This window comes from Mobula birostris, chromosome 14 (assembly GCF_030028105.1).
Source record: "Mobula birostris isolate sMobBir1 chromosome 14, sMobBir1.hap1, whole genome shotgun sequence".
Classification (NCBI taxonomy): Eukaryota; Metazoa; Chordata; class Chondrichthyes; order Myliobatiformes; family Myliobatidae; genus Mobula; species Mobula birostris.
The window spans coordinates 14849102-14872906 of NC_092383.1; the positions used below are offsets into that span (position 1 = coordinate 14849102).

Below are 23805 nucleotides of genomic sequence, written 5' to 3' on the forward strand. Positions count from 1 at the left end.
ACGAACTATGGTAACTGAAAACATTTCACGAGTGGGATTGGACTTTGGCTTAGTGTGTTTACAGTGTAGAAAAAACTCTCAACTCTTCCATAAACTACTATGGTAACTGAAAACATTTAACGAGTGGGATTGGACTTTGGTTTAGATTGTTTACAGTGTAGAAAAAACTCTCCACTCTTCCATAAACTATCTGGACCTGTGATCGGAGGTAAAATAATAGAATCTAATTTATGAACTTTGGTAATTACAGGATATTAATGAAAGGAACTGATAAAATAACTTGTTAAGTATGGGACCTGTTTCCAAAAGAACATACATCAAAGTTGCTGGTGAACGCAGCAGGCCAGGCAGCATCTGTAGGAAGAGGTGCAGTCGATGTTTCAGGCCGAGACCCTTCGTCAGGACTAACTGAAGGAAGATTGAGTAAGGGATTTGTAAGTTGGAGGGGGAGGGGGAGATCCAAAATGATAGGAGAAGACAGGAGGGGGAGGGATGGAGCCAAGAGCTGGACAGGTGATTAGCAAAAGGGGATACGAGAGGATCATGGGACAGGAGGTCCGGGAAGAAAGACTAGGGGGTGGGGGACCCAGAGGATGGGCAAGAGGTATATTCAGAGGGACAGAGAAAAAGGAGAGTGAGAGAAAGAATGTGTGCATAAAAATAAGTAACAGATGGGGTACGAGGGGGAGGTGGGGCCTAGCGGAAGTTAGAGAAGTCGATGTTCATGCCTTCAGGTTGGAGGCTACCCAGACGGAATATAAGGTGTTGTTCCTCCAACCTGAGTGTGGCTTCATCTTTACAGTAGAGGAGGCTGTGGATAGACATGTCAGAATGGCAATAGGATGTGGAATTAAAATGTGTAGCCACTGGGAGATCCTGCTTTCTCTGGCGGACAGAGCGTAGATGTTCAGCAAAGCGATCTCCCAGTCTGCGTCAGGTCTCGCCAATATATAAAAGGCCACATCGGGAGCACCGGACGCAGTATATCACCCCAGTCGACTCACAGGTGAAGTGTTGCCTCACCTGGAAGGACCCTTTGGGGCCCTGAATGGTGGTAAGGGAGGAAGTGTAAGGGCATGTGTAGCACTTGTTCCACTTACACGGATAAGTGCCAGGAGGGAGATCAGTGGGGAGGGATGGGGGGGACGAATGGACAAGGGAGTTGTGTAGGGAGCGATCCCTGCGGAATGCAGAGGGGGGGGGAGGGAAAGATTTGCTTAGTGGTGGGATCCCATTGGAGGTGGCGGAAGTTACGGAGAATAATATGTTCGACCCGGGGGCTGGTGGGGTGGTAGGTGAGGACCAGGGGAACCCTATTCCTAGTGGGGTGGCGGGAGGATGGAGTGAGAGCAGATGTACGTGAAATGGGGGAGATGCGTTTAAGAGCAGAGTTGATAGTAGAGGAAGGGAAGCCCCTTTCTTTAAAAAATGAAGACATCTCCCTTGTCCTAGAATGAAAAGCCTCATCCTGAGAGCAGATGCGGCGGAGACGGAGGAATTGCGAGAAGGGGATGGCGTTTTTGTAAGAGACAGGGTGAGAAGAGGAATAGTCCAGATAGCTGTGAGAGTCAGTAGGCTTATAGTAGACATCAGTGGATAAGCTGTCTCTAGAGACAGAGACAGAAAGATCTAGAAAGGGGAGGGAGGTGTCGGAAATGGACCAGGTAAACTTGAGGGCAGGGTGAAAGCTGGAGGCAAAGTTAATAAAGTCAACGAGTTCTGAATGCGTGCAGGAAGCAGCGCCAATGCAGTCGTCGATGTAGCGAAGGAAAAGTGGGGGACAGATACCAGAATAGGCACGGAACATAGACTGTTCCACAAACCCAACAAAAAGGCAGGCATAGCTAGGACCCATACGGGTGCCCATAGCTACACCTTTAGTTTGGAGGAAGTGGGAGGAGCCAAAGGAGAAATTATTAAGAGTAAGGACTAATTCCGCTAGACGGAGCAGAGTGGTGGTAGAGGGAAACTGATTAGGTCTGGAATCCAAAAAGAAGCGTAGAGCTTTGAGACCTTCCTGATGGGGGATGGAAGTATATAAGGACTGGACATCCACGGTGAAAATAAAGCGGTGAGGGCCAGGGAACTTAAAATCATCGAAAAGTTTAAGAGCGACAGAAGTGTCACGAACATAGGTCGGAAGGGATTGAACAAGGGGTGATAAAACAGTGTCGAGGTATGCAGAAATGAGTTCGGTGGGGCAGGAGCAAGCTGACACAATAGGTCGGCCAGGACAGGCGGGTTTGTGGATCTTGGGTAGGAGGTAGAAACGGGAAGTGCGGGGTGTGGGAACTATAAGGTTGGTAGCAGTGGATGGGAGATCCCCTGAGCGGATGAAGTCGTTGATGGTGTGGGAGACAATGGCCTGGTGCTCCTTAGTGGGGTCACGATCGAGGGGTAAATAAGAGGAGGTATCCGCGAGTTGTCGCTGTGCCTCGGCAAGGTAGAGGTCAGTACGCCAGACTACAACAGCACCCCCCTTATCGGCGGGTTTAATAATAAGGTTAGGATTAGTGCGGAGGGAGTGGAGAGCAGAGCGTTCGGAAGGAGTGAGGTTGGAATGGGGACAAGGTGCGGTGAAGTCGAGACGGTTGATGTCCCGTCGGCAATTAGCGATAAAGAGATCCAGAGCAGGCAGAAGACCAGAGCGGGGTGTCCATGAAGAAGAGGAGGGTTGAAGACGGGAGAAGAGGTCATCGGTGGGGGTGGAAGAGTCCTTGCCGAAGAAGTAGGCTCGGAGACGGAGACGGCGGAAGAAAAGTTCCGCATCGTGGAATTAGCGGAACTAGGGGAGCTGGGTGTGAATGAAGGGCATTTTGCTGGCAGTAAAAGTACAAACTTTAGAGAGAGAACCATCTCGTATCTCAGTTCTCACAAGTGAGTTCTTAAGCATGTGAGTTGTAGTCCAGGGTAGCAAAGCTTTCAATGCATTGTAAACACCCCAGTGCTGAAACTGGTAAATTTAGTATACAGGTACAATACAAAGATTTAATGTTCAAAGTTAATTTATTTTCAACCTCTTTGCAGGCATTTACAGGAAATACAATAGAATTCATGACAATTACCTAACAAAGACTGATAATGTACAAAAAATCGCAAGACAACACTCACACAATGCAGGAGAAACTCGGAAAGTCAGGCAGCATATATGGAAAGGAATAAACAGTCAATGTTTCTGGCCAAGACCCTTCATCAGGACTGGAGAGAAAGATGAGAAGTCAGAATAAGAAGTGGGAGGGTGGGGAGGAAAAATACAAGGGGGGAGGGAAAAATACAAGGTGGTAGGTGATAGGTGAAATCAAGAGGGGAGGTTGAAGTAAAGAACTGGGAAGTTGATGGGTGAAAGAGATAAAGGGCTGGAGGAGGGGGAGATCTGATGGGAGAGGAGAGAAGACAAAGGAAGAAAGGACTGGCATGTTGGAATGGGAATGGGAAGTAGAATTGAAATGGGTGGTAGACAAGAACTAATCTGCAGATGCTGGAAATCCAAGCAACACATACAAAATCCAGGAAGGGTCTTGGCCCGAAACATCAACTGTACTCTTTTCCATGGATGCTGCCTGGCCTGATGATTTCCCAGCATTTTGTTTGAAACCTGGTGGACAGAACATAGATGCTCTGCGAAGCAGTTTCCCAATCTACGTCAGGCCTCACCGATATACAGGAGGCACACCAGGAGCACCGAATATAATAGATGACCCCGAAAGAGAATTATGTGCTGGATGTGGAGGCTAATGGGGTAGGGTGGTAGTTGAGGACAAGAGGAACCCTATCCCTGGTTTTGCAGTGGGAAGATGGGGTGAAGGCAGACGTGTGAAATTCAAGAGATGCGGGTAAGGGCAGTGTTGATGATGAGGAAGGCAAACCCTTTTCTTTGAAGAAGGAGGACATTTCATTAGTTCTGGACTGAAAAGCCTCATCCTGAGAGCAGATGTCGCGGAGGCAGAGGAACTGAGAGAAGGGGATGGCATTTTTACAAGTGATAGGTGGAAAGAGGTATAGACAAGTTAGCTGTGAGATTCAATGGTTTTATAAAAGATATCAGTGGATTTGTCTCCAGAGATAAATACAGAAATCAAGAAAGGGGAGGGAAGTGTTGGAAATGCACTTCCTTTCTTCCATGGTCTTCTACCCTCTCCTATCAGAATCCCCCCCCCCCATTCTAGCCCCTTATCTCTTTCGCCAGTCAACTTCCCAGTTCTTTAATTCAACCCCTTCCCCTCACCCAGTTTCACCTATCACCTGCCAACCTCCCCCGGCCTTCTTTTCTGACTTCTCATCTTTTTGTTCCAGTCTTGATAAAGGGTCTCGGCTCAGAACACTAACTGATTTATTCCTTTCCATAGATGCTGCCTGACCTGTTGAGATCCTCCAGCATTTCGTGTGTGTTCCCTTGGATTTCCAGCATCTACAGATTTTCTCATGTTGCAAAAGTGCCAAATTGTGCAAGTAACAAACAAAAAAGTAAATAAATAATATTAAGTTGTAGAGTCCTTGAACGTGAGTCTATAGGTTGTGGAGTCAGATTAGTGCTCAGGTGAGTGAAGTTATCTATGCTGTTTCAGGAGCCTGATGGTTGTCCCAGAATCTGCTGGTGTGGGACCTAATGTACTTGTACCTCCTGCCTCAATGTATCAGCAAGAGAATATGGCCTGGATGATGGGTTTACTTGATAATGGATGCTGTTTCTTGTGGTAGTGCTCCATGTAAGTGTGCTTGACGATGAGGATGGTATTGCCTGTGATGGACTGGGCTATGCCCACCACTTTGGCGGCCTGTCTCCCAAACCATCCAGGTGCATTAAGCGGCGTGCTCGTTCGCGCCGTGAGAGTCCGCAAGTCCTTATGAGCAGGGCTTTGAATGCTGTGTATTTGCCATTCTCCAAGGGCGACTGTATAAACTCCTCAACTTGTGCAGCAGTCTCTTGGTCGAGTGAGCTCAGCACGTAGTAGTAGCGAGTGGACTCCGAGGTTATCTGCCGAATGTGGAATTGTGCTTCTGCTTGTTCCAACCATAATTGGGGTCACAGCGTCCAGAAGCTTGGCAGTAGTAACGAAACTGCGTGAACAGATGCGGTGTCGGTCATCTCTAGCCCAAATATCGTTTGGGCCGTCGGGGTCACCAAATGTAGCGGTGTGCTACACACAGCGCTAGAACAACCACACGGAGTCGGTGAGTTGGAGTTGTGATGAAAGAGATTTATTCAAACTTCGCGGCCCGCTTTAAAGCCTTCCCGTTCCCGCCCTCCCTGGGTGGGACTGCTGTGGGGAATGCATATTCCCAGACCCTTTCTGCACGCGGGATTTTCCCCCTGCTGGTGAAGATGGCCTGGCGCCCTTTTTGGGGCCGGCCCTCTGCCTGCGCGCACTGTTGTGAGCTGGTTCGTGTGTGCCAGAAAGTGGGTCGCCACAGTAAGTGTGTATATATATATATCTCAAATAGTTAAAATAAGTAGTGCAAAAACAGAAAATAAATTTTTAAGAAGTGGTGAGGTAGTGTTCATTGTTTCAATGTCCATTTAGGAATCAGATGGTGATGATTTTACCAAAATTTTTATATGTATTTCACTACATTCCTATTTTTTTATCTAAGTTTTTTGATCAGGCTGACTCTATTATTTCATCTTTTGTTTGGAATAATAAAAGACCAAGAATTGGAAAATGTCATTTATAAAAATTAAAAAAGGATGGAAGTCTTACTTTGCCTAATTTAAGAATGTATTTATTGGGCGGTTAATATACGTTATGCGTGTTCTTGGTTATATTGGACCAATAAAAAGGAACGACCACCTTGGGTTGATTTGGAATTGAAAATTGTGAAACAATTTCATTTAACTTCGTTATTAAGAGCTGCTTTACCTCTACAATTAGCCAAAATTTCTATTCTAAATATAAATCCTATGATTAATCAATCATTATGAATCTGGTACCAGTTTCGTAAGTTTTTTAATCTTAAGAAATTTAACGTTTTTAATTTAATTTATTGAAACTATTTATTTAAACCTTCACTTAGTGATCCTACCTTTTCTCTTTGGAGGAATAAAGGAATTTTTTCCTTTATGGACTTGTTTCAAGAAGGTCGATTGATGTCCTTTGAGAAATTAGTAACTAAATACTTTCTCTCATAGTCACATTTTTTGCAACATCTTCAGGTCAGACATTTCTTACAAGAATATTTAAGTAATTTTCCATATATACAAGACTTTGACCTGTTAGACATTATTTTAAAAATGAACCCTTTAGTGAAAGGCTTTATTGGGAAAATTTATAATTTATTATTACAACAGGATAATTATCCTTTACTTAAGATTAAGCAAGATTGGGAAAGAGAGTTTAATATGACCTTGATAACAGAGGATTGGTTGCGAATTTTGAAGCTGGTTAACTCTTCTTTGATTTGTGCCAGTCATTCTCTAATTCAATTTAAAATTCTACATCGTTATTATTTGACAAAGGAGAGATTGTCTAAAATATTTCCTAATGTAAATAGTCAGTGTGATAGATGCAAAACTGAGATAGCTACATTGACACATATGTTTTGGTCATGTTCTGTATTGAAACAGTTTTGGAAATCTATTTTTTCTACAATTTCTAAAGCTTTAAAAATCAATTTACAACCTAATAAATTGACAGTTTTGTTTGGTATAATTCCTCAACATATTCACGGTATTTCTATATCAGACCAATATGTAATTGCATTTGTATTTGCATAGAAGGGCTATTTTATTAAAATTTTATTAAAATGTAAAGATGCCTCTGCTCCCACTTTGATACAATGGTTCTCCCAGGTGATGTTATGTCTTAGTTTGGAAAAAATTAGAAGTTGAACTTTTGATCCTAAATTTCACATCGAGAAAAGGTGGGGTTCTTTTGCCCGTTATTATCATTTGACTTGAGTTAATAAAGATGGTCCTTTTCTGATGCTTGGGTATATGGATTTGGTTGGCAGTTTGATGTCTTTTTTTAATGGAAGCTTGTATGGCGCATAGCTCCGGGTTTGTGCTCCAAATGGGTTTTTTTTTCTCATTTTTGTTAGTTATTAGGTCTTTTCTCTGTTTTAGTTAGTAGGGGTTCTTTTTTTCTTTCTTTCCTTTTTTCCAAAAAAAAAGTTTTAATACGTTGTTTTTTGATTATTATTGATATATTGTAAAATAAAAGAAAAAGAACCAGATGGCAGAGGGGAGGAAGCTGTTCCTGAATCGCTGAGTATGTGCCTTCAGGCTTCTGTACCTCCTTCCTGATGGTAACATTCCTACCCTGACTTCATCGCATGATCATCCCTGAGGCCTGACATGGTCATTCTGTCAGAAACCTCGAAGTAGGTGGTCACGGTAGAGCTGACAGTTCCTTGGGAAGGTCGGATTGAGGAGGCATTTGACCATAGGAAAGCCTAATACCAGGAGCTGGTAGAACGATGCCAGAGACAGGAGTGGAGGGCACAATAAGATCCTATAGAGGTTTTGCTGCTGCTCGCTGTGCAGAAATTATTCTCTCCTTGGCGTTACGGGGGCTGCAAAGAAAAGAGCCGTCAGGACGGTCACAGAGGCTGCTGAGTGAGCCTCCAGATGGCTATGGGTCAAGTTGTGTGACCCATGCACCAGTGCTACTGGAACACAAGCTAAGGCCTGATCAACCCTGGCTGGATCGCCAGGGTGAGAGTGCCTGATGTTGAAAGACCGGAAACACCCAGTGACCCCCAGGTTACATCATCACCGATGATGTGTCTCAGCACATCCTGCGATATACCTCAGCATCAGAAGATAGTCTAGTAATGTGCTACCGACATGACATATCAAGAATCTAAAATCCTTCTGTGCTGAGATCTCTGATTTTATGAAGATAAACAATGCATCCTTTCTGAACTTTCTGTTCTTACCCTTAGAGAATTTGGTTGATAGTAAGTTATCAACTGTGTGAGTCCAGCCTGCAATAGAGCATTGCAATCTATTGCCCAGGTTGCATCAACATGGATAAACCTACCAGGGTTGTTCCATTGGTATTGGTTTATAATTGTCAAATGTACTGAACCATTGTGAAAAGTATTGAGCGCATCTACGTTTGTACTTGAAATGCCATCGTAGGAAAGCAGCATCCATCATCAGGGACCCCCAATACCCAGGACGTGCTCTCTTCCTACTGCTGTCACCCACTCAGCACTGGGTTCAGGAAAGTTACTACCCCTCAACCATTAGGCTCTTGAACCAAAGGGATAACTTCACCCAGCTTCTCTTGCCCCATCATTAAAATGCTCCCAGAACCAATGGACTCACTTTCAAGGACTCTTTATCTCACCTTCTCAATATTTATTCCTTATTTACTTATTATTATTATTTCTTCTTTTTGTATTTGCACAGTTTGTTGCCTGATTGAACACCCTAGTTGAACAGTCTTTCATTAATTCTGTTATGGTTATTATTCTGTAGATTTATTGAGCATGCTAACAAAAGTGAATCTCAAGATTGTATGTGGTGACATATATGAACTTTGATAATTAATTTACTTTGAATTTTGTGTACCATCTAGACAGATCATGCTATACGTAAGTACGTTGAGGTAGTAAAAAGAATATAGGAATCCTGCGTATAAAGTCATAGTTAACAATAAAGTGTAGTGCAGGTCAAAAAATAAAGAGTAAACTCTATCAATAAACCACATTTTGGGACACAAGGCACGGTGGTATAGAGGTTAGCAAAAATGCTTCATAGCGTTAATGAGCACTGATCAGGGTTTGATTCCCACTGCAGTCTGTAAGGAGTTTATACATTCTCGTTGTGACTGTGGTAAACCATATATATGTTGTAACTGGGTGAACTGTCTGGACAAGTGCTGAGTTTGTCCGGGCCCTACAGACGCTTGTGCGGGCCTGCAATTGCCAGGAGCTGACGGCGGCGCAGCATGCAGAACTCCTAGTGAGAGACGCCTTCGTCGCGGGGACCAGGTCAGTGTATGTGCGCCAGCGGCTGCTGGAAAATGCCGATCTTACCTTAAGATAAGCGCAAGCTGGCTGATGTGCTGGAGGCCGCTCTGCATAACTCCGAGGCTCTCCAGGCACGTGATCCCCCGACGGCCTCGTGGGTGCCGCAGACCCCGCAACCCGCTGGCAAATCGACCTTGGCTGCCGCCAGTCACGAGTCCATGAAGTGCTACTTCTGCAGACTCGAGAAGCACCCCCGGAAACGCTACACGGCTCGACAAGCTACCTGCTCCAGCTGCGGAAAGAAGGGCCACTTCGCCAAGGTCTGTAAGTCCAAACCGCGAGCAGGATCGAGCAGCGCCATGTGCGAGATATGGGGTTCGCCATCTTGCCTGCCACCGTCTCCCCTGCATGCCGCCACCATGTGCAAGACATGGGGGGCGCCATCTTGCCTGCTTCCATCTTCCCTGCACACCGCCACCACATGCGAGACATTGGGGCGGCCATCTTGGTTGGCGCCCCCTCCCACCACCTACGACCAAGGGGTGCTCACGGGGCACCCCACTGCGCCGGACCAAGACAGCAACTCAACCCTGGCTTCCGTGACCCTCGACCAAAGCGCTCCCCACCAGCTTGCAAGGTCAATGATGGACATCCTAGTGGAGGGGCGCAGGACAAGCTGCCTGTTTGACACAGGCAGCACGGAGTGTTTTATCCACCCGGACATGGTGCAGCATTGCGGACTCGTGATACGGCCGGTAAGTCAGAGGGTCACCATGGCTTCCGGGTCGCATACAACAGACATCTAGTGGGGTTGTGTAGCAACGCTAGTGGTGCAGGGCACAGAATATCGAGACTTTATGTTACTGGTCATGCCTCAACTGTGTGCCCCTGTGCTATTGGGGCTCGACTTCCAGAGTCACCCGAAAAGCATGACAATGAAGTATAATGGGCCCCTCCCACCAATTACTGTCGTAAATCCCCAGTTTTGTAGGGAAACGGCACATACCCCGCTACTGACCACACACACACACCGACCCGCACATCCCACCCAACACCATGCCAACAGCCGCACTACCAATGCCACTTGCGGCCTCTCCACCCTCAAGATCCCTCCCCCACCGCTGTTCGCCAACCTGACCCCCGACTGTAAACCTGTGGCAACTAAAAGCAGGAGGTACAGCGCGGGGGACAGAGCTTTCATTAAGTCGGAGGTGCAGCGGCTGCTCAGGGAGGGGGTCATTGAGGCAAGCACAAATCCTTGGAGGGCGCAGGTGGTGGTTGTTCGGAACGGGGAGAATAATAGGATGGTCGTGGACTACAGCCAGACCATCAATAGGTTCACGCAGCTCGACACATACCCTCTACCCTGCATCGCGGATATGGTCAATCAGATAGCACTGTACAAGGTGTACTCGACCATAGACCTCAAATCCACTTACCATCGGCTCCCCATCCGCCGGGAGGACCACCCTTACACTGCCTTCGAGGCGGACGGCAGGCTTTATCAATTCCTGAGCGTCCCCTTCGGTGTCACGAATGTTGTATCTGTCTTCCAGAGGGCAATGGACCGGATGGTGGACCAGTGCCAACTGAAGGCCATGTTCCTATATCTGGATAACATCACCATCTGCGGTCACAACCGGCAGGATCACGACAACAACCTCCAAAAATTTCTCCAAGCGGCCAAAGCTTTCAATCTCACCTATAACAAGGACAAGTGTGTATTCGGGACCACCCGACTTGCTATCCTTGGGTGTGTCGTGGAGAACGGAGTCATTGGCCCTGACCCCAACCGTATGCGCCCCCTGTTGGAACTCCCTCTTCCCAACACCCTCAGAGCCCTCAAAAGGTGCCTGGGCTTCTTTTCATATTACACCCAATGCGTCTCTAACTACGCAGACAAGGCCTGCCCCCGGTCAAGTCCACCACATTCCCCCTCTCAGCCGAGGCCCGTGCGGCCTTCAGCCGCATAAAAGGGGACATTGCCAAAGCAGCAATGCATGCGGTGGATGAGGCCATTCCCTTCCAAGTGGAGAGTGACGCCTCCAACTTCGCGCTGGCTGCTACCCTCAACCAGGCGGGAAGACCGGTGGCGTTCTTCTCCCGTACCCTTCAAGGCCCTGAAATTCGGCACTCCGCGGTGAAGAAAGAGGCCCAGGCCATAGTGGGAGCTATTAGGCACTGGAGGCACTATCTCGCCAGCAAAAGGTTCACCCTGCTAACTGACCAGCGCTCAGTCGCATTCATGTTTAATAACCAACAGCGGGGCAAAATCAAAAATGATAAAATTCTGAGGTGGAGAATCGAACTCTCCACCTACAACTATGATATCATGTACAGGCCTGGGAAGCTCAACGAGCCCTCCAATGCCCTATCCCGGGGAACGTGCGCCTGCGCGCAGATCAACCGGCTATACGCCCTACATGTAGATCTTTGCCACCCGGGGGTCACCCAGCTTTTCCACTTCGTGAAAGCCCGGAACCTGCCTTACTCCCTTGAGGAGATCAGGACGATGACCAGGGACTGCCAAGTCTGCGCAGAGTGCAAAGCGCACTTCTACCGACCCGAAAAGGCACAACTCATCAAGGCCACCCGCCCCTTTGAGCGACTGAGTGTTGACTTTAAGGGTCCCCTTCCTCCACCGACTGCAATGTGTACTTTCTGAACGTTATTGACGAGTACTCGCGGTTCCCCTTTGCCACCCCCTGCCCCCACACCACTACCACGTCAGTTATAAAAGTCCCGTGCAAGCTCTTCACTCTGTTCGGATACCCATGCTATATCCACAGTGACAGAGGGTCCTCGCTTATGAGTGACGAGCTGCGCCAATACCTACTGGCTAGGGGAATTGCAACTAGTAGGACCACGAGCTATAATCCCCAGGGGAATGGACAGGTGGTGAAGGAGAATGGCATGGTGTGGAAAGCCACACTCTCATCCCTCAGGTCAAAGGGACTGCTGGTCTCCCGCTAGCAGGAGGTCCTTCCCGAGGCACTCCACTCCATCCGCTCCCTGTTATGCACAGCCACCAATGCCACCCCTCATGAGCGGCTCTTTTCCTTTCCCAGAAAGTTGACCACTGGGACACCCTACCAACTTGGCTGACGTCCCTGGGGCCAGTGCTGCTCCGGAAACATGCGAGGGGCAATAAATACTCCCCAATGGTCGAGAGGGTTCAGTTACTTCATGCGAACCCCCAGTATGCCTATGTGGTTTTACCTGATGGATGGGAGGACACGGTCTCCGACCGCGACCTGGCGCCCGCAGGAGCACCGGGTCCCTACCTTGAACATTCCATGGTGGCAATTAACCCCGTATCCACCGATATATATACCCACGAGACCCCGCGCACTCCAAGCCCTACACAGACACCACACGACACTCCCATACCAGGCGTGACGCACACGCACGAGGGATTACCGACGCCTAACGTGCTGGCACTTCAAGTCAGGCCGGAGCCAGCACAACCACCGTCGCCAATGCAATCACCACTGGTGCTACGTAGATCACAGCGACAGACTCGACCGCCTGATAGACTTGACCTGTAAATATACTTGTTTTAAATATTGTCAGTCACTTCACCCCGCGGGACTCTTTTTAAAAAAAGGAGGGGTGAATGTGATAAACCATATATATGTTGTTACTGGGTTACCTGTCTGGACACACCCCTCTGCTGACTGCCCCTGTGGCTCCTCCCACAGACCCTGAATAAAGGTGATTTCGCCTTGCTCCTCCCCCTCAGTCCAGGGGCAGACATTCAGCATGGAAGTCGTAGTGTACAGCGAATAAAAGCCTTTCAGTGTTATACCCAACTTCAGTCTTTTGGAGTTATTGAAGGTGCTTCAATGACCAGGTGGGTTCCCTCTGGGTGCCCAAATTTCCTCCCACATTCCAATGATATACGGTTAGGATTAGTGAATAGTGGACATGCTATTTTGGGACCGGAAGCATGGTGGCACTTGCAGGGTGCCCCCAGCACATTGCAAATGATGATGCAAATGAAGTATTTCACAGTACGTTTCGATATTTTGATGTACATGTGACAAGTAAAGCTATTGCTTGTCTTTTAAAAAAATTCATTGACAGACAGCAAGGCCAGGGGAGGTGATGGAATCAGGCACGGTGACTACATTTAAGACACATTTAGGCAGACACTTAAAAAGACAGCCGTGAAGGCCAAATTATTGAGTATATTTAAAGTGGAGGTTCATAGGTTTGTAACTAATAAGGACGTCAAATGTTACATGGAGAAGGCAGTAGAATGGGGTCAAGTGGGATAATAAATCAGCCATGATGGAATGGCGTAGCAGACTTGATGGGCTGAATGGCCTAATTCTGTTCCTATGTTTTATAGTTCTAAAAAGGCGAGACATAGAAGTATATCAAGGATTCAAAGTATAGTTATTTGAAGTACATTTATTATCAAAGGATTTATGCAGTATAGAACCCTAAAATTCATTTTCCACACAGTCACGAAACAAAGAAGAACCATGGATCCAACCTGTTCAAAAAGCATCAAACATCAAACCCACCCTCCCACCTCACATACAAAAAGAATGGCTCAAATGGCAATGAAAAAAACATTACCAGTAACACAAAATCAAAAGGCATATTTCTGTATGGTTCAGATTATTGTTCATTATCTGCAGATTCACAAGTCGCCCAAAAGTAGTTACAAAAAAGAGTGACCAGAACTAGAACACATCATAACCTGAATTAGAGTCTGAGTCCGCACCCTGCCTCAATTAAACCTTGCTCCAGTACCATCTGATGACAGCCTTGCGAGACAGAAAGAGAGAGAGATGGAGAGAGACAGAGAGATCACTCAAACACAAGGACCTTCCCTCGGGAGCAGAGAGTGATAGACCACTACACGCAGACGCCTCCGGCAGCTGTGAGTGAGAGGCTAGTTGATGGTGCTGAGCACTTGCTTGCCCTGCTCACCCACCTCGATGATGTCAATCTCCCTCTGTGCGTTAATCGGTGAGAGGTGGAATAGATCGTAGGCCCACGCCTCGTCTGCTGGTTTCCTGGCCTCCATACTCTACGCTTTGGTTGTAGCCTCGTGGAACGTTCTCAGAGACAGAAAAGCACCAGATCACCTGATTGGGCCGAAATCACACTGAAAATGTAGATAGCAGGCTGTAACAGTAGCAGAACCATACCTGGAAAAGACGTGAGCCCCTAATCAGGAGCTTTACAAAGAGAGAGTTGAACTTCAAATGGAACATAATCTATTACTATCATCTTCAATTGAAAGCCAATTAACCAAAACTAAGAGTCAATTCTATATACATGGTGATAAAGCTGGGAAACTATTGGCTAGTCAATTGAAATCGGCTTCGGTTAAGCGACAGATTGTTAAGATTCGTAAACAAGATGGTACTCTGACGGTTGACCATGATGAGATAAATAAATCTTTTCAAGAATTTTATATCTCCATATATCAATTAGAATTTCCTGATGACTCCACTATAATGCATGAATTCTTAAAGAAATTGAATATTTCAAAATTATCATCCAATGAACGTTTAAAACTAGATGTACCTATTACGGTAGAAGAAATAAAAAATGCTATTTCTTCAATGAACTCAGGTAAAGCACTTGGCCCAGACGGATATACAGTAGAATTTAAAACATTTTTCTCTACTACACTGACTCCTTGGCTATGTAGAATTTTTAGGGATGCAGTATCTATAGGTAAATTACCACAATCTTTTTATCGAGCTTCTATTTCCCTAATTCTTAAAAAAGAGAAGGATCCTACTGAATGTGCATCTTATAGGCCTATATCTTTGTTGAATGTGCATTTTAAGATTTTTTCTAAAATATTGGCAGTGAGATTGCCTCAAATTATTTCTGATCAGACTGGATTTATTAAAAATCGTTACTCTTTCTTTAATATTAGGAGATTAATTAATATTGTTTATATTCCTTCACCCAGAACTCCAGAATGTGTCATTTCATTGGACGCTGAGAAAGCCTTTGACAGAGTCGAATGGACATATTTGTTTAATACACGAGAAATTTAATTTTAGTCTGATATTTATATCTTGGATTAAATTGATATACCTTACTCCTTTGGCTTCGGTACTTACTAATAATCAAAGATCTCCCCTCTTTCATTTATTTCGTAGTACTAGGCAGGGTTGCCCTCTTAGTCCACTACTATTCGACATTGCCTTGGAACCGCTAGCTATTGCTATTCGTGACGCCCCTAATATATTTGGCATTACCCATGGAAATGAGACACATAAATTATCACTATATGCAGATTATTTACTATTATATATTTCTAACCCGGGGAAATCCATTCCCGCAGTATTAACTTTGCTTGCTCAGAGTAGTAGTTTTTCTGGTTATAAATTGAATCTAGGTGAGAGTGAACTTTTTCCATTAAATATGCAGGTTCCTATTTATAGATGTTCTCCATTCAGAGTGATTACTGACTATTTTACTTATTTGGGAGTTAAAATTACTAAGAGACATAAGGATTTATTTAAGTTCAACCTTTTACCGTTAATTAGTCAGGTTAAACAACTGATTACTAAGTGGTCTCCATTGTCTCTATCACTGATGGCCCGACTTAATGCTATTAAAATGATTATTTACCTAAATTTTTATATCTATTTCAAGCGATACCAATTTTTATTCCTAAATCCTTTTTTGATACTATTGATTCTAAAATTTCCACTTATATATGGCAGAATAAAAATCCCAGGTTAAGTAAAAAATATTTACAGAAGTCCAAGAAAGATGATGGTTTAGCTCTGCCTAATCTAAGGTTCTATTATTGGGCAATTAATATTTGATATTTTATATTTTGGACACAAGATTGGAATATAATTCCAAGTCCACATTGGGTAAACCTTGAAGGTTACTCTGTACAAGGGTTCTCTTTGGCTTCCATTTTAGGAACTTCACTTCCTTTTGTATTATCTAAATTGAATAAACAAATGGCTAATCCAATAATTAAACATACATTACGAATATGGTTTCAATTTTAATTTTTTTGGTTTGAACAAATTTATATTATCAAGCCCTATTATATCTAATTTTTTTCAACCCTCAGTTATGGATCAAGCCTTTTCGATATGGAAAACGAAAGGTATAACATGTTTTCATGACTTATTTCTGGATAACTGTTTCATGTCTTTTGAACAGTTATCTAATAAATTTAATTTGCCTAGATCCCATTTTTTTTAGATATTTACAAATAAGAAACTTTTTAAATACCATGCTGCCTACCTTCCCGACCTCATACCCTACTGACATCATCATAAAATTTTAGGTTTAAATCCTTTCAGAAGGGATTACTAGCATCTATTTATGATATAATTATGAAATTACAGCCAGGTATATCTGATAAAATTAAAAATGAATGGGAAAGGGAACTTCAACTTTGCCTACTTGTAGAGAAATGGGGTAAAAAATTTTCAATTAGTTAGCACTTCCTCTATATGTGCTAAACATACACTAATACAATTTAAAGTAGTGCATAGGGCCCATACGTCTAAAGATAAATTAGCCCATTTTTATTCCCATGTAAAACCTATTTGTGACAGATGTCACTCTGAGGTGGCTTCTTTAACTCATATGTTTTGGTCCTGTCCTCTTTTGGAAAAATTCTGGAAAGATATTTTTGATATTATCTCAACAGTTTAGCGTTTTGATTTACAACCCCATCCTATTACGGCAATTTTTGGTTTGTCAATGGTAGAACATAGATTTTTATCCTCTTCAGCCTGTCAGATGATCGCATTTGTTACTTTAATGGCTAGAAGATCCATTTTATTGAACTGGAAGGAGACCAATCCTCCTACTATATTTCAATGGTTTTCCCAAACTATATTACGTTTAAATTGAGAAAAAATCAGAAGTGATATTTTTGATCCTTCGGTTAAATTTGAAGAGACTTGGAAACCATTTATTCAACATTTTCATATGATGTAATTTGACCTTTCTGAATCCTTCTTATTAACTTAAAATATATGAATAGAGGAGTGGAGTTGACAACATTACTGAACATGTTCATTTTAAGATAATGGTCTAGCCTTGTTTTGTTCCGTTTGCTTTTTGTTTGGGTTTAGTATTTAGTTTTTTTTGGGGGGGGCTTTCTTTGTATTTTTTTTTCTTTTTATTTGTTTTTTCTCTATGATTAATTATATCAAGAATTTGGAAGTCTATTATACTTGTATTATTTGAAATCTTTTTTGTACATGCTTATCAACAATAAGATTATTCCAATCTCTCTGTATCAACATTGTTATTCTGCTTATAATTTTGGAAAATTAATAAAAAGATTTAAAAAGAAAGAAAGAAAGAAGTGAAAGGAACTGCTTTGTGAACCATCTCGAAATGCAACCTTTGGTAATGTAGTTCGCTGGCACCATCTTCTTCTGGCTGGTTTTATATTATAAGTATATGGTCCTAATACAGGTAGATGTGATCAGGTTATCAGTATGGACATGGCAAGCCAAAGTGCCAACACTGTGTGTACAGCTTTATGTCTGAGGTTAACAGACAAAATGTTGCACATGTTCACAAAACATTCATGGATCAAAAATGGAAAGGAACGTCACACATTCATTAAACAAAGATTAAACATTAGCTTTATTTGTCATGTGTACATTGAAACATACAGTGAACTAGCGGGAGGAGAGAGAGCAGCATGCCTGTGCATGCGTAGCCCTCTGGTGAAAAATGATATCGTATCTGTTAAATAGGGGCCGTGGACAATTCTGATTTGATGGAGAATGGACGTGAAAGCACAGAGGAACATCTGGAGAAATTTCTGAAACGCTTGTTCGCTGCTGTCGTTACTGTGTGGTCGGGAATCTTTTGGAGGATAGGCCCCAAAATCCCCGGCTTTGCCTGCTGTTGGCGACCGAGTTTGAGGTCGAATCGTTTGGACAGAGATGGCGCTCAGTACTCGGTGTCGGAGAGTTGATCAGAGCTCGAAGTTTTTGGATGACTCAGAGTCGGACTGTGGTTGGCATGGCAGGGAGAGATTTTCTTCCTTCTCCCGTCTGCATTAGATGTGGGACATTTGAGAGACTTTGAATTTTTACTGTGCTCATGGACTTCTTCATCAGGTCATGGTATTGTTGCACTGTTGTAACTATATGTTATAATTATGTGGTTCTGTCCGTTTTTTCAGTCTTGGTCTGTCCTGTGTTTTGTGATATCACACTGGAGGAAATATTGTACCATTTCTTAATGCATGCATTACTAAATGACAATAAAAGAGGTCTACGTGTCTTCATAATCTAAATGCACTGTTTGCGTCAATGACCAACACAGCCCAAGGAAGTGCTAGGGGCAGGCCACAAATGCTGCCACGCATCCAGCGCTAACATAGCTTGCCCACAATTTACTAACCCTAACCTGTATGTCTTTGGAATGTGGGTAGCTACCGGAGCACCTGGCAGAAAGCACACAGTCACAAGGAGAACATACAGGCACAAAAACACCTTGCAGATAGTGGCAGGTGTTGAACCCCAATATTCCTATAGCTAGCGCTGTAAAGCGCTATGCTGACTGCTACACTACCTCATTTCCTGTGCTTTACTGTGCCACCTCATATAAGTAGGTATTTTTAAAATAAGTAATTGTGAATTAATTTCAAACTAAAAATTAAACACCAGAAAATAATTAAACCAAAACATAAATTGGAGTCCTAAACTATCTGATGGACAGTTACACCAAGGACTACCAGTATTCCCCAAACAAATGTGTCCAATTATAGTTAAATGGTGTTTTGTAAGGAGCATGCACTGACCACCTCCCCCCTCCCCCAACCGCCCTCATAATTAATTTGGGCATTGGTGAGGGGTTAGGTATGCATGTATTCTCCTGTGTGTTTGAAAGCTGCAGACTTAGAAGAATAAGAGAAAATCTGTAAATGCTGGAAGCCTGCCTGAAATGTTGACTGTACTCTTTTTCATAGATGCTGCTTGGCCTGCTGAGCTCCTCCAGCATTGTGTGTGTGACTTAGAATATATCAGCACACACCACCTACCTTCAGCATCATTTCTGAATAGAAGTCGAGCACTCTGTGTAAGAGTTAATGAAATGGGTAATGTTGCTGGTTGAAAAGAATAGGATCATTTACAAATCTCCCACTTTATGGGTCATTGTAATGAAACCTATTACGGTCTTGTTATAATATGTTTACCGGTATGAGTAAAATGACTTCACAGGCAGAAACTGCACACCTGATATGCTTTATGTAGAAGCTCTAATCTATAGTAATAAAGGAGTGAAGTTATTGCAAAGGTGTCACATTACTGAATGATGTTGCTTTTACCAAAATTTGTTTCAAATTTCCCAACAGAAGTAGGAGATCAATCTGTCTCAACATGAAGTATTCCCAATGGAAAAGTAGATTACTGCCTACTTTTGTTCTGAGTGCTTTTATCACCCTGTCTTCTGCAATCAATATATTGGTTGTACCTGTTGATGGAAGTCATTGGGTCAATATGAGAATCCTGGTAGAAGAACTGAAACTTCATGGACATAACATCAGCATCATTTATCCATCTGCATCTTGGTATATTGGTCCAAAAGCCTGACCTTTATCAATCCATTGTGGTCCAAATGGAACAATACCTTGGGCAAAATGAAACAGAAAAATTGTTTCAAGATTATGTACAAAACATACTGATGGCTTTAAGATATAGAATGACACCTTGGGCACATTTTCAACTGAAATATCAGCTATGGTATGCATTACACGATTATCATCAACGTAGTGCACACATTGTTGATGGGATATTCAAAAAAAAATCTGTTTTAAAGCAACTTGAAGATGCTAAATTTGACTTGGTACTTACAGACCCTATTTCTGTCACTGGCTCAATGATTGCTTATTATTTAAAAGTCCCACTGGTGTATAATGTGCGCTGGTTTATCAGTGGGGAAGCCCATTTCCTCTCAGCTCCATCGCCAGCATCCTATATCCCAATCCCTGGTTCCCAATTGACAAATAAAATGACCTTTCTTCAAAGAATGCAAAATGTCATTCTATATATTATTCAGATCACTTTAAGTGACTACTTAATTTATCCCATCTATGAAAAACTTTGCCACCAGTTTTTGGGACCAGACACAGATATCAATACAATTCTCACGAAGGCTGATGTATGGCTGATGAGAGTTGATTTTGTATTTGAATTCCCAAGACCCACCATGCCAAATATTGTGTACGTTGGAGGCTTCCAGTGTAAACCAGCCCAACCACTAGCAGCAGAGTTTGAAAAGTTTGTTCAAAGTTCAGAGAAACATGGTCTTATTGTAATGTCATTGGGGACATTTGTTGGTTTTTTACCAATGCAGATTACAATGAAAATAGCCGAGGCATTTGCTCAGGTACCCCAAAAGGTGATTTGGAGATATGATGGAGAAATCCCTCCCAATAAAGGTAATAATTCATTAATGACAAAATGGTTCCCTCAGAACGACCTTCTGGGACAGCCCAACACACGGGTCTTTATTTCTCATGGCGGTACCAATGGTATTTACGAGGCCATCTACCACGGGGTGCCAGTGATAGGCGTGCCTCTTATTTTAGACCAGTTTGACAATTTACTTCGACTGGAATCCCGAGGTGCAGCAAAGGTGCTTAATGCTGCAACCATGCATTCAACAGATCTATTGCAGGCAATTAATGAGGTGATAAACAGCACATTTTACCGGGACAACATGAAGAAACTCTCTGCTCTCCACCGGGACCAACCGGTATCGCCAATGGAGCGAGCCATTTTCTGGATTGAGTATGTTGCCCGACACAAAGGAGCAGGGCATTTGCGCTCTGAATCCTACCGACTCCCCTGGTACGTTTACCACTGTGTGGATGTGATTGTCTTTCTGTTCTTCGTGTTACTCATGGTCACATTGCTGGTGATTGTAGCACTGAAGAAACTTTGTAACATTGCATGGAAGAAAAAGAAGAAGCAAAAAACTCAGTGAGGCTTCTCCTGTTGAATTATGAGAGAATATTCAGTTTTGTCAAAATATAACAATATTTTGAAGTTGTTATTAATCAGTCCTTGTGGGTAGCTTTTCATTGATTCCCCCAGCTTTGTAGCCCCAGCTTCACTCCCACCTTTAACATGTATCCCTTTCTACTATTGTGAATTATAATAATGGCTATTCAGAAATTATAACACATGGTTAATGAATGTAGTTGCAAACAGCAAAATTAATAAACTTAATGGGATATGAATGAACATGCTTTTCAAATACTAGTCATTCAAAATTGGAATCAGACTTTATGTGTGCACATATCCTATTCTAAGAATCTCTATTCCCTTTTCCCACAACCATACCATCCACTAACTAATGGCCAATGGGCAAATCTTGTTGTTTCTCTTGTACTCTCTAACATAACTGCTACTGGAGTTGCCTATGCTTTGCCATGTTGAATGCTTTTTTATTTGATAGGTTTTTCCCCAGCTATTTCCTCAATAGTTCAAAGTTCAAAGTAATTATCAAAGAACATGTTGTATTATTTGTCACTATATATTACCCTGAGATTCATAGAATCTTTGAAAGTGAGTCGATGAGTTGTGGCACGAGTTCAGTTTTGAGGTGAGTGAAGTTATCTACTCAAGTTCAAGAGCCTGATGGTTGAGGAGTAATAACTGTTCCTGAACCTGGTGGTGTTGGATCTAATGCTCCTATACCTCTTTCCTGATAGCAGAAGCAAGAATAGAATCATGATAGAAAATTTAATGTATAGTTTGGACTAGTTAACTTAAGGAGAGTTCAAATAGACAAAATGTTGACATCTTAGTTCAGCTTAATTCAGTTTCTGTGATGTCACTTTGATGAAAAACTTTACCTAGAAAGAGTGGAGCACTTCAGTATTGGGAGGAATGATGGGAAGTGGATGTGTTGCATTGCCTGTAGTTCCAAGTTCAGAGAAACTTTATTACCAGAGTATATACTGTATACTGTATGTCAGCATATACTAGTCTGAGATTCATTTTCTTGTGGACGTTTATAGGCCAAAAATACAATAGAATCAATGAAAAGCTACACACAAGGACTGACAAACAACCAATGTGCAAAAGAAGACAACCTGTGCAAATACAAAAAAAAAGTATTGTTGTAGAGTCCTTAAAAGTGAGTCCTTAAATTAGAAGTGTGGTTTATGACCGTTCCATTAAATTTGAAAAAACTTGGAGGCCACTTATTCAGCATTTTCATATGATGTAATCTGACCATTTCCAAGCTTATTTTACTTCTCTGTACTGTTGGTTGAGAGGAACAGAGTCGTTGACACTAAGGTTTTCTTTTCTTCCATTTTTACGTTGTTAAAATTTCCCAGGTCTTTTTTTAGTTTAGTTGATTAATTCTGTTTAGATTAGTTTTTTTTGAGGGGGTTTTATTTTTTTTCTTTTTGTCCTGTATTATTCATTGGTATCCTACATGATTGAGAGTTTTGTCAATTAAGTACTATTTGGTTTTATAATTACTCATGTTAAGTATAACAATGTATTCCCAACAACTTTGTATTATTGCTATGTTATGTTTATATTCTATGAAAGTAATAAAAGGATTGAAAAAAGAAAAAGTGAGTCCATAGGTTGTGGAATCAGTTCAGTGTTGAGGTGAATGAAGTTATCCACACAGGTTCAGGAGCTAATGGTTGAAGGGTCATAATTGATCCTGAACCAGATGGTGTGGGACCTAAGGCTCCTGTACTTTCTTCCTAATGGCAGCAGTGAGAAGAGAGCGTAGGCTAAATGGTGGGCATCCTTGATGATGGTTGCTGCTTTCCTGCGACAGCGCTCCTTGAATATGAACAGCCCTGTTATTTTTCCTCCGACATGGAAGAGGCCATGCTGGCCAATTGTATAGCTCACAATGTAATGCAACCTATGCACTAATTTTCTCTGTATGCTGATCTACTCACATTCCTTTCAATCCCCCACCCCCCAAAATTTTACTAATCTAGGGGCAATTTACAGTAACCAGTAACCCACCTGCTCCTTGTTGACATGAGTAAGGAAACTGGAACAGGTAGGGAGGTTACAGTGAGGATGTGCAAACTCCAAATAGTCACAGATGGAGATGACGCTTAAACCCGGGCAATGTACTAGTTGTGCTGCCCGCAGTGATTTACTCACTGTTCACATCCCTTCTCCCATATATATCAAGTCATGAATAAGCACTTACTTGTTTATATTTGTGTATTTCTTCTTGATTTCCTAGCTGTACTGCCATCTTCCTACTTACTTTCTGGTCCTGAAGAAGGGTGCTGGCCCAAAGCATCAAGTGTCTGTTCATTTCCCTGGTGTTGCTGAACTGCTGAGTTCCTCCAGCACTTTGCATGTGTTGCTCTGAATTTCCACCATCTGCAGAATCTCTTGTCCTTTAGATCTACTGCACTTAATCTGCAGGTTTGCAAAATGTGAATGGTTTCTTTCACTGAAAGACACATACAGTACTACTGCTGAGCAGAAATTCAGAATCAGAATCAGGTTCATCATTGGCATATGTTATGAAATTTGGTGTTTTTTATATCTAAGTCTTAGGCACATATATATAGCTAGGGTACCTAAGACTTTTGCACAATACCATTGTAATTTTATGCATTGCACAGTACTGCTGCTGCAAGAAAAGAAATTTCCCGACATATGTGAGTGATAATAAACCTGATTCTGATATGGGTTTCTATTGTGGACTGAAAGTGGGAAGGGGGCAGGAGAGTGGAATCATGGTTGGGAAAAGGGGAAGGGAGAGGGGAGGGAGTGTGAAACACCAGAGAGACATTCTGTAATGATCAATAAACCATTTAGATGGAATCAAATGACCTTGCCTGGTGTCTCAGGGCTGGGTGTGCCTGCACCCACGCCACCCCAGTGCCTGACTTTCCTTCTC

At 43.0% G+C, this 23805-nt stretch overlaps 2 pseudogenes; both read left to right on the forward strand.

The window, feature by feature from the left end:
- The first annotated feature begins 169 nt into the window (after nt 1–169).
- LOC140209718 (UDP-glucuronosyltransferase 2A1 pseudogene) lies at nt 170–22297 on the forward strand (annotated as a pseudogene).
- Nucleotides 4427–23805, forward strand: part of LOC140209717 (UDP-glucuronosyltransferase 2C1 pseudogene) — a 50849-nt pseudogene continuing 31470 nt past the window's right edge.